At 35.8% G+C, this 16,876-nt stretch overlaps 1 long non-coding RNA gene across 1 annotated transcript; it reads right to left on the bottom strand.

The window, feature by feature from the left end:
- Window positions 1-402: 402 nt before the first annotated feature.
- LOC116666329 lies at window positions 403-16,216 on the bottom strand. The gene is made up of 3 exons (XR_004323115.1): window positions 16,001-16,216; window positions 9,236-9,240; window positions 403-414 (listed from the first exon to the last, which is right to left on the bottom strand). It is a non-coding gene; the product is annotated as an uncharacterized LOC116666329 (long non-coding RNA).
- Window positions 16,217-16,876: the final 660 nt, after the last annotated feature.

Here is a 16,876-nt window from a genome sequence, read left to right as displayed (position 1 = left end):
TATTTTTATGAAACAAAACTGTTAATTTATACACTAGGTGGATGCATCCTTGAGGCTAAGAACTCTATTTTATGTTCATCCATCTTCAATACAGAATAACGTCTGATATATGATAAGAAGCTAGACTGAGAATAAGACAGATTTATATTAATGCAGCAGTTACTACTTGCCAGCTGCTATGGACTCCATGTTTGTGTTTATCCAGACTGCATGCTAAATTCTTAACCCTCACTGAATAATTAGGTTATAATAAGAGTGGAGCCCTCATAAATGGGATTAGTGACTTTATAAGAAGAGATAAAAGAGAGTTTGCTTTCTTACAGCCATCTGAGGACAAAACAAGAAATCAGGCATGTGCAAACCAGGAAGTGGACTCTTACCAGACACCACATCTGCCAACACCCTGATCTGGGACTTCACAGCCTCCAGAACTATAAGAAATAAATGTTTGTTGTCTAACCACTCATGCATTTGTTACAAAAGCCCAAACTAAGACACCAATCATTGGACTAAATGCTGGAAGACAAAGTCATTTAGTCCTTAAATTCCTCATAAGTATATACTGTGTTATGTCTAGCTCACAGGTGAAGAAATTGAGACTTAAAGGGGCAAATCCATTTGTCCGTGGTTACAATGCTACTAAATTGCAGAATAGATATCTGAACTCAGGCAGCATGACTTCAAAATGAAGTATGCTGCCTTCTCAGTTAATAGGTATTCAATCACGGTTTGTTTAGTGAATCAAATAGCTGAAATAAATAATTAAGTATGGAAATAAAATTCCTATAAGCAAAATGACAATCTCTTTATTGGAAGAAGACAACCATCTCCAAGCAATTTATAGATTCATGATTTTTTTAATTAACATATTATAGTTTAGATTTAAATAATTAAAAAATTGGCACAGTGGTCATAAGGAAATTGTGATTATACAATTATAATACATTGAAATATATTATATGTTATAAATATTATAATTCTATAATTAACCGAAATATTTTGAGAAAGAAAGGGAAAGACACACAGACAAATCCATAACACCAAAAAGAAGTAGATGCAGATTTATTGAGAACAAGAGACTGTTACATGGTAAGTGGCTTTGGTATTAAAATGTTACTGAGCACTAGAGCAGGTTTAAATGTATGAAACCATTATATTTCACTCTTAAGAAACATATTTTGAAGGAATATGTTTATTTTGAATGTGTAAATGGGAACAGTGATACTTAGCATATTTCCTATGCTCAATAAAAATGTGATCCACATTTCTTCTAAATTTCATTCTATTCAGAAATACTATGCGACACAATTCTGAAATTTCAGAGATATTTTAAATTCTGAGATAGCTAAAACGTTTAAACTTAGAAGTATATATTCATGCTTTTAATGAATTTAACGAAAGGTTGGCCTTTTCATAAAGTACTAGATTAAGATTCAAGTCAACAGAAACTTGAAACAAACTCTCTGTCTCAACTTTATCTTTACGATCATTAGAAAACTCCATATCTTTAAGTGGTATACATTCACCCTTTGACTGATGACTCTCAAAAGAAGTTGGAGTTTCATAGGAAATCTAAATATGTTCTCTAGTTGGGACACAACAGTTGGCAGGAACACCATTAAATTATGAATAGTTAAAACCCCTTTATGTTTAAAGGCAAGCTTATGTGTGTGTGTGTATGTAAAATTAATATTTTAAAACAACCTAATAATTTACACTTTTGAATCATTTAAACATGTCAGCAACCATTGTTCTGCATAAATTTAGTTTCCAAATTAGACCTTTCCCCTGAAAATAGCTGTAAATGACTGTATTACATTTTCTCTCTCACTAGCGAATTATGAATAAATTATAATCTTCGAGTGTCAGTAATCTGAACACTGTACTCTAAAGACTATGCACAGCTTTATAGACCATTCTGTGAATGCGCCCACTCATTTCAGTGTAAATGAGCAATTATGGAAACTTTAAGGAGACATTGCCATCTTCCATTATATAAATTCAAGAATCTCATCTACTGTTTCTTGGCTTTGAGTATTGTTAATTTTTTTTTCTTTTTTAGAAATAAAGAAATATTGGAGAAAAGAAAACTGTCATCTCTTATATTCATTCCTAAAGCAATTTCCAAAAAGAATACAGTGGGTGTATACTTTAATTTACATTTTAACCTTCTGTACAGCTTTTCCGTGAAGATAAAATTAATTCATCATGTACTGGTCATTCTGGGTAGATGACTGCTTTAGAGAAAAGCAAAGTGAACCCACGCTTTTGATTGATGATGTCTTAGTAGTCCCAGTGTTAGCTATGAAGTTAAATGCCCAGTACTTTTGTATAAATAGGGCATATAACAAACATTTATCAACTAAATGAATGGATTAGTTTACAATGGCAAATATGAGGTGATACTTCCCAGCTTCTCAGATTAATGGCCATGAAAAATGATGTAAATTTATTAAAAGGGGAATATTTATGCCTTCAAAATTACAAAGCCAAGACAAACACATACAGTGTCACTGTCAAAGAAAAAACCAAAATGTACTAGAGACCAGTAAAAATGCAGAGAGGATCTAATTTTTAATCTTATGATGTATATGTCTAGAGCTATATTTTATTTACTTCTTTACACTCTATTATTTAACAATCCACTACACTTACTCTGTGCCAACCACTGGAATAACACCTTTTGTATATCATCTTACTGATTTTTTCTACTCCTTATGATGAAGATATTATTAAAATTCCAAGCTTGCAACTAAGGAAACTTACTAGTTTAACAATCAGTGATTAAGCATTTTCTATATAACAGGAACCCTTCTGAGTACTTTATAAATATCAACTCAGTTGATTCTCAAAGCAATCCTTTGAGTTAGAGACCGTTATTACCCATATTTGCAGATAAGGAAACTGAGAGAAAGAGGGATTACATAATATTCCCAAAGTTTCAAAACTATTAAGTGATGAAGCTGGTATACAATCCCAGGCACTCTGGCTCTAAATTAAAGAACACACAACTATAATGGAGGAGAAAAAAAAAGATTTAAATGTAAGTCTACCTACAGTATCAACCTGGGAACTAGGCACGTGTGGCCCCTGACCTGGGGCTTACACCTCAGAGGAACTCTGCCTCCTCCTGATGTGCGCTGCTCCATAGGGCGTGAGGACCATGGAGCTGAGAGATTAGCAAACCTAGAAACTCATCTCAGCTCCCCTTCAACCAGGTACACACTTCCAATGTGGGCAACCCTAAACCTGAAGAGTGATCAAGAGCAACTTTGCAGGGATATGGACTGAGCAAGGATGTGCAGGCTGTGACCCCCCTTCTTATAGGACAGAAAAGAGACTTAAGAAAAAAGGTGGTGGACTACAGCCTAGGGGCCAAGGTCTAGAGTCCAGTGGCCAAGCCTCTCCATGATGCCTTATTTTTATGCAGAACTCTAGAATGATTGAACACTTTAAATAAAAACCTGAGCTTCCAGGTAATAACAAAGGCACATTTTTCAAAATAGAAGCAAAGGAAATATTATACTTAGTAATTCATAACAATTTATAATTTATAACTTTCAAATATCTAGATGTATGTTATTAGTACCTGCATTGGCCCTCCTTACCCAGAATCCTACAAATATGAGGGCTAGAACTGTCTATCTACTTCCAAAAAATGTGCATTTCTAATCCTTATGCTCTATTATTTTTTTAAAGGATGAAAAATGTGTGGCCCAAAATGGCAGAGCATGTGACTGTGGTGTTCATGAGGTGAAAGGAAGAAGTATTTCCCCTCAACTGTATTTTCTTTCTTTTTTATTTGGCAGGTCTTTATGAATTGTAGCTGCACAATAGATGTTTGTAGAATTGATGAAATGCAGAGGCATCCTTAAGATTAAGAATGGGATCCAAGAACCATATACAAAGAAACATTTGGCAATCATGAGACCAGTAACTGGCAGCGCATCTGGATGTGACAACTTAGGAATTCACTTCAGCCCATACACCTCTCTTTTGCTACCACCACTTTTTTAACCATTAATATTTTTTAACTATTTATTATTCTTTATTATAAAAAAACTTCATAAAACACAATCAGCACTGAATTTCAAGTTACCTGACTGGTTTTAAAGTACTGCTGTAAAATTGTGACAGCTGAACTGCCCTTCTTCCCCATTTTTCTGTTACTACGGTGTAATGAAAGGGATCATAAGTTTTCCTAGCTAGTCCATCACGTTAACAATTCATCTCAGTCAATGTCTCACAGTTAAAAATTAGAATATCATTTGATCTGAAAAATGCTTCCAATTTCTAACAAAACACAACTTCAGGGAAAAAAATCAATATTACATTAGCTTTGAGGTTAATAGGAGCATATAAAGAATAGAAGGCGAACATATAAAGAATTGAAGGCAAACATAGCAAGAATAGCCAGAAAGAATGGGGAAGAAAAACAAACTTACAAGGTCAAAATTTCTTGCCAAAGTAGAATTCCCAAACCAGGAAGAATTCATCTTTTCATTAAATGTTAATATACCTCTGTTTTGAAAAATGACCTTTGAAAGGCCTAGTTGCCCATGACTAAAAATGATGGACTATTGTACACAGCCAAACTAGTAGATCAAAGCACTAATCTTTGGGACAGGAAAAACTAATACATAAAAAGTTAAACTTTTAATATCCCATTAAAAAGTTTTCTATTTGGTCCTTTTTAATAGCTTTCCTAGTAGAAGAGCATTATTTTATGAAGATGAAATGGAAATACTGAACATATCTTGCTCTCTTAAAACTTTCTCAACTCTATCTATATAGGGAGAGGCCAACTTGAATGTATAATCAGATTTCAGCTTTTTTCTGTCCTTAATGTCTATTTTATCAGCCTGTCAATATTATATGCAATATTCTATCTAGTTAGAGACCTTTTTACATATAGTAAGGATATCTATCTTCCTAAGTTTCAGTCTTTTGCAATTTATACGTTATAATCAAAGGTCTATTTGAAATAGCTTGTGTTTCAACCCAAACTTATCAATAACCAGATTAAATGTAAGTTGTCTACCCACTCCAGTTAAATCAGATTGACAGACTGGATACAAAAAAAAAGAAAGACTCAACTCTTATGATGTCTATAAGAAACCTCCTTTAAATACAAAGATTAAGGTAGGCTAATGAAAAAGGATGGGAAAAAGCATACAATGTAAGTATAATTCATGTAACAGTATCAGTGGGTAAACAACAATATTATAACCATAGAATATTTAATAGTTTAATGTGAAGAATAATGTTAGCAATATTTCTTCCCATGAGCAAAAACTTGCTAACTTAAATATAATCTTAAAAAATATAATTTAAGAGTATTAAAAAGAATACTAAATGGGTAAATAAGGATTATAAATAGCTATACATCAGTAAGGTTTGTTTTAGCTACCAAATAAGTTTAGTTTAAGTCAACTGGCCTTTAATTCTGCCAAGAATTTCTATGGCTCCTAAAATGATGCAATTAAAATCATGCCTCAATTATCCCTCTGAATATGAGGAATCAACATATCCACTGATTCCCATCCAAAACTGGTCAAGTGTTACAGCACGAGATGTTAACTCTCTCTTGATTTAAGTTCCTTGCAATGGGGTAGGATCCAGTAGATGCCCCATATCCAGCAGAAGAGAACCCCAGAAGGAAGAATTCATGGTATATCTGAGGTGAGAGGCTACCAGGGTTTCCCTACATGAAGCTGGTTGTCACATCAGTGCTTGAAGCAAAAGAAAGGCCCAGAGGATAAGAGATGAGGCTCTAGAGTCATGCAAACCAAATGCCTAACAGACATCTCAATTTTAACATGTCTAAAATCTATACCATTATTTTTACCCACATCCATACATATTCTTCCTACAGTTCTCTCTACCTTCAAATAACAACTCCATCCTAACAGCTGCTCAAGCTAAAATGGTGATAACTCTAACTGAGGTAAGCATTTTATGTTAGCCAGGCTGCTGAAGTGGAAAAATTGAGGAAATGTGATACCACTGCATATAAACCAAGTCATATTTATACCTATATCAAAATAATTACCTTTGAGAAACTGTGACAAAAAATGTAATTATTTTCTAGAAATCCCTCCACATGCTGAGGTATACACTCACTCTTTAATATGCGGAGAAGGTCATTGGAGACTATTTCTTTCAGGATCCCTGAAACATTATTTAAGTTGGGGAATAAATTACAAAAATAAATAGTAACTAAAGACACATGGAAATTCTGTGTGCTAGACCTTTAGAGATAGTGTCAAAGTAAGAATGAGAACAACAACCTACCTATAAGCAAATACATAAACTCAGTATGATTTTCATTGCATAATTTTTAATCAATTCCTACAAATAATATGAAAATATACTTAATATGATGATAATGTAAAATATTAAAACAATATTTACTAATGAAACTTGGCATTTTTTGTATCTCAGACAATTTAATATTATTTGATTCAAAGCTTGTTAAAAGTTTTCTCAAATCTCTCTTTACAAACAAATTTCATTTCTTTTCTGGTATTTGCTACACAATTACAACTAAATATGGGTGAGTGATACATTATTCAATGATTTCAGGACAAAGCCTTTACTAATATTTAAGTCCCCTTCTCAGCAATGACCTCCTCTTAAGTTACTGGACTTTCTAAAATTTATGTGTTTCAAAGAAGTTTTATTTAATGGATTATTAAATTAAAAGGCAAAGTACCTACTTATATAAATTAATATCTAATTTCAAATCACATATTTAAATAAGGTAGAAAATTTATTTAATTGACTGTCATACTAAATAAATTTATAAAATAAAACTATTCTTAACATTGAGCATTCAATGTCTATTTTGTGGCCAGTGTAAAAAAATTAGTAACTTGTTTCTTGCACATTACATCTAGACCTGCAAATATAGAGATTTAGTAGTAATATGAATTCATTCAGATTACAAAATATGCCTTATATATCCCAGTGCAAGTGTTCAGAACATAGCAATAATTTGTGAACAACTGTGGAAACACAAACCAGAGCACGGACAGAAACAAGAAAATGGGTATTCAGTTCTTGTAAACAGTTTTTAATTATGCAGGAATTGACTGCATTCATGCTACCTGAAAGAACAGATCAGACATGTTAATTGTTCTTTTCTCTGTGTAAGCATTCATGTTTCTCAAATATTCCCTGCATTTCTAGCAGTGACATCTCCCAGAAATCTTCAAAACATTCACACATAATCATCCTTTGTTTTGAAGACATTAAGCAAGAATTTCCCCAGGGCCTGATAAAGGATGTTTAGGGTTATAAAAGCTGTGTGGATCCCAAGTGAAAGACGCACCCCTAAATTCTTTAAAATATTTATTTTTTGAGAGTTTCTGACATGTGAGCAGGACTCTTCCTGTCCAGTTCCTAGGATGTTTTCATGGTGGGCACTGGAGATTTCAGTAGACATTAGCGAGTTCTTTGTTATACAGGACTACCCTCAGCATTTCAGCCTTCTAGAATCTCTGAGCCCTACCTACCCAATCTGGTAACACGCACCAATCGTTGTGAGAGCCATATAGCCTTTTACACATTTCCCAATGTCTCCAAGCAGGCAATATCCCTGCCCCACAGGCAGACACGTGAGTGTTGAGAACTGGCACAATTTAGATGGATGCAGGTCTGACTTTGAGAAGGAAAAGCCGGGTTGGGCTAACAAGATAACTCATAAATCTAAGTGTAATAAGTGATGGTTTACTGATCTAAGTTCTGCTGGGCTAACTCGTAAATCTGAAGTTTAGTGTCAGTTTACTGGGCTAACAAGCTAACTTGTAAATCCAAGCTCAACAAGTGTCAGTAATGTGATTTGTTCCTAATGGATAAGCTCCAGTGTACTGATTCCTTGGTTTCGCTGTTCAAGCCTTATTGGCTAATAGCCCCATACTTGTAATTAACCCATGCACACGTCTTGGAGGTGCTCAGAGCTTTGGAGCAGAAGCCCCTCTGAGCCCGCCGGCGTAATAAATCTGAGTACTCCAACCCTTCGAGTGGCGCTTGTTTCTTGCTGGCCTGTCATTTCCGTAATGACTTCACTGGAACCTATCTGCTTGTGAGATCTAGCAGCATTTGGTTTACAGTCCTATAAATGAGAGACACAGTAAGCAGAATATTTGGACAAGAACGGAGTTCTGCCGCAAAGCCTCACAGGCTTGATTTTTTTTTCTAAGCAGTAATTTTTTCAGAGAATTACAAACTATAAGTGGCTCATTCACCTTTCTTCATGTTCTTATACCAGCTGATCTACACTGACCAACAGGAAGGATTAGTATAAAAACATGTAGGTCCTGGAATGTGGCAAGTATACGCTCACCCCAGTCCAGTGACATACGAGACAAATCACTCCATCTCAGCATTTCTGCATTTTTCCCTACTGAACAAGATGGGTCTTCTCTGTCCTCAACAACACAGCTAGCTGAGCTGATTTGGTACATAAGGTGAAATCTATCTGCCTGCCTTAGTGCACATAAAGGCTAATAAACTATTAATAAGGCCAAAAATTAGCTACATGTTGTGGCTGGGCTCATTTTTACAATCTTCAAAATTTCCACAAAAGGTAAAATATAATCCTAGGCACTCTTGAATCAGTACAACGTGGATAAAGGACAGCAATAACAAAACCTTTACTGCCTAGCAGTAAAAATGCCTCAACTGATCTGACAGGTATACGTTTAGTTAGTCAACCTTCTATAAAAATATCTTTCTGAAAGATTATTTACAGCAAAATTGCTTATAGGATAAAGGATATTCAGAATAGCATAATGGGTTAGAAGTACACTCTGCTAAAAGCATTTTTTTCTTCCTAAGCTTGTGAATCTCTTCACATATTAAACAAGAAGAAACAAAACTTTGCAAAAGTTCTTCAAAAGCCTATATAAAACTTGACTTCTTGATTCTTTATTTAATGATGAAAGTACATATTGAATAAAGAAAATAAAATTGGGAGATTAATGTTCTAAGTCAAAAAACAAATTAGGGAGCTTTCACATATACTGAAATGTAGCCAGACTCTCACACTACATTTGCAAGCAATAATATTTTTATATACTGTAGACACTTCTAAAATCATACAATCGAAAAAAATGTGTACAATCCTTTTTAGGAGAATTGCAAAAATAACACAGCAATAGTGATGTACGAACTTCTAAGTGCTGGTCCTATAACCCTGCTATGAGAAATTCATCACAGAGAATATCTGAACAGAAACTATACACACTGCTGCACATATACATACATATATAAATGCACAAGATCATACAATAAGATATTCTTTACTATAAAATTACAGAGAGAAATCATAGATAGCAGATGTATAGGAAACAACACAAATGTCTTAAAAGAGAAGATGGCTTAGTAAATTATGGAACAGCAACAGAATAAAATTGGAATTCATAATTACAGTCTCTCAAGAGGAGGAGAAATGTTTATAACACTATTCCAAAGGCAGAAAAGCCATGTACATGGTGACTACAATTCTATACAATGTATATTCATGTGAATAGTAGCATCAGTTCAAATGTGACAATAAAAATAATTTTATTTGGATGGAAAATGTCATTTGCTCTTCATTTCTATATATCTCTAATTTGTTACATGTGTATTTAATAATAAAATAAACTGTACCATTGAAGAAATCTTAAAAATTAGTATCTTAGTTAAAACCATATATATATAGAGAGAGAGTATGTACACTATTGTCAAAGCAGCACACTTGAGGTTATTTCTGTATTGGTATAATTATCATCTTGCTAACAGTTTATAATCAAATAAATCTTCAGAGTGCCTTAATTCCAGGTTAGCATGCAAAATACAGTCTTGTTAGAAAAATAAATAGATTGGAATGATAAGATGTATAAAAATTTGACTTAATGATTTGCTTCTAATGGCAGGCAGCCAATAGTATGACAGCAAAACAAAATACACCATAAAATATTAGCTAGCTAAAGATATGAAAAAACATCTTAGCTACTTTTATCCACTCTATCCCAGCAGTCTATAAACTGATAAAAATATTAGGGATTTACTTTCACAGAACCTTCTTTTGTGAAGCAGCGCTTACCTATGCAAAAATGGAATATGATGTTCAGAGTCACTCAAGCTTTGTGAAGTAATATTAAGATTCAGAGAAGAGGAAAATGCAATTAAATATTTGTACAACCACATGAAGAAAGTATCTAAGAACTCAATAAAAGCTCAAAATCCTCTCTAAATATCTAATTCTAGTCAATCATTTTCTCCCCCTTGCCATTTCTGCAGTTGCTGAAGATACAGCTTATCTCCATGGTGCTAGTAACTACATCTTAATCATTTGTGATCCCTGTGGCTGCACACTAAGTCATACAAACCAAAATATTTTGGAGTTTTAAAAGACATCATGTCACAAATAAAGGCAGATGTATAGTCTTAATCACCTAGCCTAAAGCCCCAAGTTAGGGGGGAAGGAAATAGCTCAGGAGTAGAGCACATGTTTAGCATGCACGACATCCTGGGTACCCTAGTACCTCTATCAGAAATTAGTTTGTTAATTAATTAATTAAAATAAGACCCCAAATTAGATAAGGAGTAAAAAGGAAGATAAATATTGTTCTCTACACATTCCATTATGTTAAATTTAACCCCATCACAAAAGAGAACAGAAAATAATTATTAAGCATTCACTGGAGTCCTGAATTTCTACCTTACTGTTCTTCCATTTCTCAGGCCAAAAACTGAACTCAGTTATTTAACTTGTCAAGGTTGCTTTTGCTTTGAGTAGATGGAATTATCTATCTCTTTCTTAATTATCTTTCTCTCTCCCTTTTCCTCTCCCTTCATTTTCATCTCCCTTTGCCTTAAAAATGCAAAGATAAGAATATATAAAATCAGTTCATCTTTAATTACTATGAGACCCAATGCCAATAAATGAAACTCTTGCATACCTGAGATTTAGTGGGCAAAGCCAAATTATCATTCCCTTAATATTCTAGTAGCAAACAATAGGTACCAACAGCATGAGACATAGGATATATGTTTCAACATGTTCTTTTCATGGCAAAAGCATGTTCTAACTGTAGAATGTGACCATGTGTGCAGAGAAAAAGCAAAATAGAAGACATAAAATACTCTTAAAATCACAGAGGATCATTCATCTCTCCATATATCTATTTATTCCAAACAGATGAATACAGCAGCTGAGTCCACAATATATCCCAGATGCATGTATTTGATAAATCCTTGGCAGATGCAGCATAGTTATACCTTTCCTTAATCATCAATAATTTAATTGGGGGGAGGTATGGGTTCTTCTTTCATTGCAGGAACAGGGAGAATGACATGATTAATTATGCACATTCACATGTATTCAGTTACAATCATAATACTGGAATAATTTTATACATCAGTTAGTTCAACTCCTTTCTCTATAAATTAGAAAACAGAAGCCCAAAACATTTGGCCACCATCCAGTCACAAAATATTAAATATCTACATTAAGTATCTCTGAGGTTGAGACACTAAAAAGGGCTGTTATATGCAAATACTTTCTAAGAAGCATAATGTATGCATAATTAAAGCTAATTTGAGCTAATACCTTAGCTTAAAGGTAAGCATAATTTAAAGTAATATCTTTGCTCAAATTAATCAAATGAGTTAGCCAACCAGACAATTCATGAATGGAGACAATATGGAATACAAGCATTCTAACGAGGAAAGCAAAAGGAACATCAATGTCTGAAATATGCATCACTGACAAGAGGAGCTGCCTAGGTTATACTCATGTATATTGCTTACTATAGCAGAAAGACTCCATGCACAAAGAAAGGAACTTCACCCAGAAGGAAAAATAAAGGGCAGAAAGGTCAGTGAAGATAAACTTTGCAATTTCTACATGGGAATAAGGTTAAGGCACCTCTAAACTTATATAAAAATTTTTGGTAAAGACAACAATTTTCCTATCATCAGTATATGTTAGATTTTGAGAACCCTCCTAGTTTCCATGGAGGGTTTATATAAAGCACAGAAGTTGTATATAAAGCACAGGGGTTTTAGAACTCAGCATGAGGTTGAATCCAAAAGACATTTCTGGTAGGGTGCTGTTGTTTGTTTGTTTTAAGTAATGGGCATCATTAAATTGGTAAGGACCTTGAGTCAAGTCAGTTTATGGCTTCTGGTCCTCAGTAGATGGTGTAGACCCAAATCCCCCTCCTTTTCCTCTATTAAGTATAACTATAAAACACGCAAATAGTGAGAGAGAACCAAAGGAGAAATCTGAAAAGGATAAAGAAAAGTTGAACTGGATAAGTAAGACGCCAGGATCGCACAACTTGGCGGCAGGGCGTCTTATCTACACAACAGACGACCCACATCAGTGTTTCCTGATTGCCAGTCTAGCAGCAAAAGGAAGCTCATGGAAGTTTACTCCTCTGCCCCTCGTAAATGGTAATCACCAATAATCAGTAGGCCTGAGAATCCCAACACCCACAAAGAGATACAAAAGTGAAGGCTAGATTCAAGCAGACGGAATAAGTCAAAGCAAAGTAAAATTAAGGAATTTTTCACTAACAGACCTACTCTTAAGGAATAACTGAAGGATGCCTACACTTAAGGACTGACTGAAGGCCATTTAAGTAGAAAAGAAATAATTATAAAAAAAAAAAAAAAAAGTCCTGCGGCATTAGGAAGGAGGAAGAAACAATAGAGCAAACACAGGAGTAGATGCAACACACTATGCCTTCTCTTTATGAGTTTTATAAATCATATTTCATGGCTGAAACAAAAGTTAACACTTAAGACAGCAACACGTAAGTGGAGGAAATGAAAGTGAGGTTTTCACATTTCACTTAAGTGATAAAAGACTGCCACCAGTAGACTGTGAGAAGTCACAAATATATGAGCAACCACTGTGATAAGTATGCGAAGAGAGACACTCAAGCACATTATAACTAAATAAAGAAGGAATCTAAAAAATTTTCAAGAAAAGAAACAGAGTAACAAAAGCTAAAAGAAACAAAGAGAAAACAAACAACAAAAATAAATGGCAGAATTACGCACTAGTATGTCAAAAACTATCCTAAATGCAAATGATTTAAATACATCCACCAAAAGACAAAACTTGCCAGAATGGATAAATCACACAGACACACACACAATCCAACTACATGTTACTCTTAAAAAAACTCACTTGAGTCAGGCCTCCAGAGGGAGCTCGGAGCCCCAGGGGCGTCTGGCCGTGAGTAGGAATCCGGAGCAGGTAGGAGAAAGCCCACAGCTGGCGGCTTTTTTGAGGAAGTGGGCTCAGGTGGACGCGCTGGTGACGTAAGAACGCGCGCGCCAGGGGCGCATGCACAATACGGAAGCGGAGGTGGGCTGCACGGAGCGGCCAGAGGTGTGATCAGCATTGGAAAAGATGCCCGCTTCAGCTATCCCGTACGGAAGAGTAGTTTACAAAAATCCTTCTGAGCAGCACTACGTGAGTCTCCCTACAATTTTAAGATCATCAGGTTGGACTGAATGCTGCTCACTTCAAACAGCTGCTTATTTCAGCCCTGAAGGTCCTGTTTGGGGAAGTTGATGCAGCTTTACCCTTGGACATTCTAACCTACGAAGAGTAATCCTTGTCAGTTGATGTCTTGAGACTTTGTAACAGATTTCTCCATTTCTCCTTGCATTATCTGGTAATAATAGAGAACTAGAATTGAATAGTCTTCAATTTCGGAAATATACCTCGCTCTCAAAAGTACCGCTCTTTAGTGCCAGCATAACGTTTGAAGACTGAAGCAACGTAAAAGCTCCTGTTGGTGGAATTTGAGAGCTCCGAAGATGCTCCCAGCAATTTCCAGCCATCGCTTCTGGTGGAGTAGGTTCTACCTGAACCAACTAGTGCTTGCAGCGCATGCACCTCAGAGTTGGAGACTTGGCTGACCTCAGCAGGACTTTGACACAGAGGGATGTGGCGACCTTCTCAGAATTAACAGGTGATGTCAGTCCTTTGCATCAAATGAAAATTTTGCAAAACATACCAGGTTTGGAAAGACAATTGTACGTGGAGTTTTGATCAGTGGGCTTATTTCATCTCTCCTGGGTACTAAAACGCAGAGGCAAGGCGGTGTATTTCTTTTCCAGGAAATTAACTTTCCAGCCCCTTTATATGTCAGAGAAGTTGTTTTAGCCTCTGCAGAAGTGAAAAAATTGAAGTAGTTCTTTGCTATTATTGTAGTGTCATATTTTGTACCAGAAAGTAAAAAGACTGTATGGAAGACTGGGTGAAAGTTATAGTTCCAGAAGCTCCCAAACCCTGAAATATGTCTTTAAAGAAGCAGTTCCAGGCATCGATGTTACTATTATTGAAGAACCTCTGAGGAAAATAGGGGTTGAGGCTTTTCACCAAGGAATGGCTGATAGACCCAGAAGCCCATATTGAGGGAGGAGAGCAGGTAGAGAGGTGTTCACATGTCCACTTTACAGTTTGGCCTTATGCTTCACACAGACTTAAGTATATTTATCATCTGTCTAGGTTTTTTAAATTGAAAAAATACAAGACAATTAGAATGCCATTATACTGATTATAGTTATTGATTTGCATGCCTTTCTCCCTTGCTAGAAAGCGAGCTTCCAGAAGGTGGAAAGTATGGTTTTATTTATCCTTGTCCCTCTAGTAGCTATGGCTGGTGTCTGAGAAGTGCTCCCTAAAACAAATGAATGAATGAGTTTAGTTATCATGAGTGTATGGCCATGGTTCAGCTCTTTTTGGATTTTGAATATAGACTGAAATCATATTGAGATTTATTATGTGTCCAGCATGGTCTGTAGTGCTTTGTATCTATCATTTTATTGGATCCCTACAATTCTGTAAGCTTAGAAAATATTTTTTATTCCTCTCCTCTTCCCACCTTTGTGTTTTGTAGATGCAGAAATTGAAGGTTAGAGTATCAACTGGTACTTTCCCGAAGCATCCTTTTAGAGTCAGGATTGTGGTCCTTTATTCAGTGTGAGATTTGTATAGATGCTGTATACTCCTCACAGAGCGGTGTATATATAGATAGGAAGCAGTGTATGCAGCCAGGGACTTTGTTGTTAAGCACCATCTGTAGTTTATTGATCTAAGAGCATCTGTCAGGATTAGGTGAATTTTTTTCTGCCTGGCAGGCGGCTGTTAGATATCCGAGAGCTGTGAGGTAGCTGTCGTGCTATTACTACGTCTATCACTTGTTAGCTTGTGATTCTTGCCGAAATACATGTCTGCATGAAAGCAGTTTTTCCTGATCCTATTATCTTCTTCCTAAGGAGCATGTCCAAACTTGTGCCATGTAGCCTGTCTTCTGGCATTTTGCTCAGGGTCCTTACAACCCACCAGTCAGTTCCTAATCTCAGCTGAGGAAGAGGGAATGCCAGATTTAAACACAGAATCTCCTGATCACTGGGAAATAAAACCTGAAAGTCTCTCCCGCCCAGAGGCGAGGATGTTCTTATTCCCCTGGACAATTTCTCTCTCCTGGTAGTGATTTTCACAAACTCTCAGAAGAGAGAAACAGATAAACCTGGACTCCACATTTTTATATTTGTAAAGTGAAATACTCCTCTCTAACGACTACGATGTCTCCGTCCCCAAATCAGGACACCCCTTCCCAGGAGGAAAATACCTGAATAGGCAGAGTTTTCTTCAGATTACCTGGTAAGCCCAAAGTCGGAATGGATTAAGACTGACATTTCCCTAAGGTCAAAAAGCACTGGTCAACATCTCCTAGACTTTCTCATACAACATCACTCTAGAGAATGTTTGTGGATTTTGTCTTGCGATCTTGGTTTTTTTTTCCCCCCAATATATTCTACCCTTTGCAGTAAATAGATTTACTGACAAAATTTCTTCTCCACACTATTTTTCTAAGATGCCCACTCCCCTTCTGTTCACTGGTTCCTTCTCAGATCAGGCAGTGGCATGGAAATGCTACACACTATTTTAGAGTGGAATTCACATTACCTTTCAAATGACCCAGTAACTTTAGAGCACAGCCCTCAGTAAGATATTTTTTATATCATGACCCAGTTTCCTATATATATGTGTGTGTATGTGTGTGTGTTTATCTTTACATAAGTATAAATATTTAAATATTTGTGTATAAATTGATTTCATGATCCATAAGAGATCATGACCCTCAATTTGAGAATAACTCTCTAGAGGAATAACTCTCTAGGGGTTATCTCCCAATGTGATCATTTTATTAGATTTCTCGAATTTTAGGGATGCCCTCTTGTGGCAGATCAAGATAGACCCAATACTGTGGATTTCCAAAACACAGCTAAGTGATAAAGGCAGCAGAAACAGCTGGCAACTTTTAAGATATTCTCCCCATTGTCAACTGGGAAAAGAAACAAACAAGAAAACAAAAAATCCACAATGTGAGAGTCGTGAATTGAGTTTTACTTAGTATCTTACTCAGGGGACTATCGCCTGGAAGAGAGCCTCTCAAATAGCTCTGGTATCTCAATTCCCAGACTAAGATGTAAGCTTATAAAGTAGTTGCAAGTGTTGGGGCCCAGAGTAGGTTGGGCCAAAATGTGCCTCAATAGTATATTGATTGTTTTGAATTAAAGTTACTCAAGAAATGGCCAACACAGAAGGGACACTCTGACCCTCCTTTCCATCTCCCTGAAAGTAGGACATGAGTCTCTCATGTGTGAAGATGCACCACCTGGATCGGGAGGCAGAAGGACACACTTATTGCAAAGATAGGGAATTTGGCCAAGAAGTCTATGCAAACAAAGAAGAACAAAAAGTGTTCCTCACCATTCAGTTCTACAAGGATTAGGTCACTAGTCACTGCAGTCACTGCCCACAGTGCACTCTGGAAGGAATTGAGGATGAAAA

This window comes from Camelus ferus, chromosome 10 (assembly GCF_009834535.1).
Source record: "Camelus ferus isolate YT-003-E chromosome 10, BCGSAC_Cfer_1.0, whole genome shotgun sequence".
Lineage (NCBI taxonomy): Eukaryota > Metazoa > Chordata > Mammalia > Artiodactyla > Camelidae > Camelus > Camelus ferus.
Note: the sequence above shows the minus strand (reverse complement) of the source record. Positions and strands in the feature narration are given on the sequence as shown.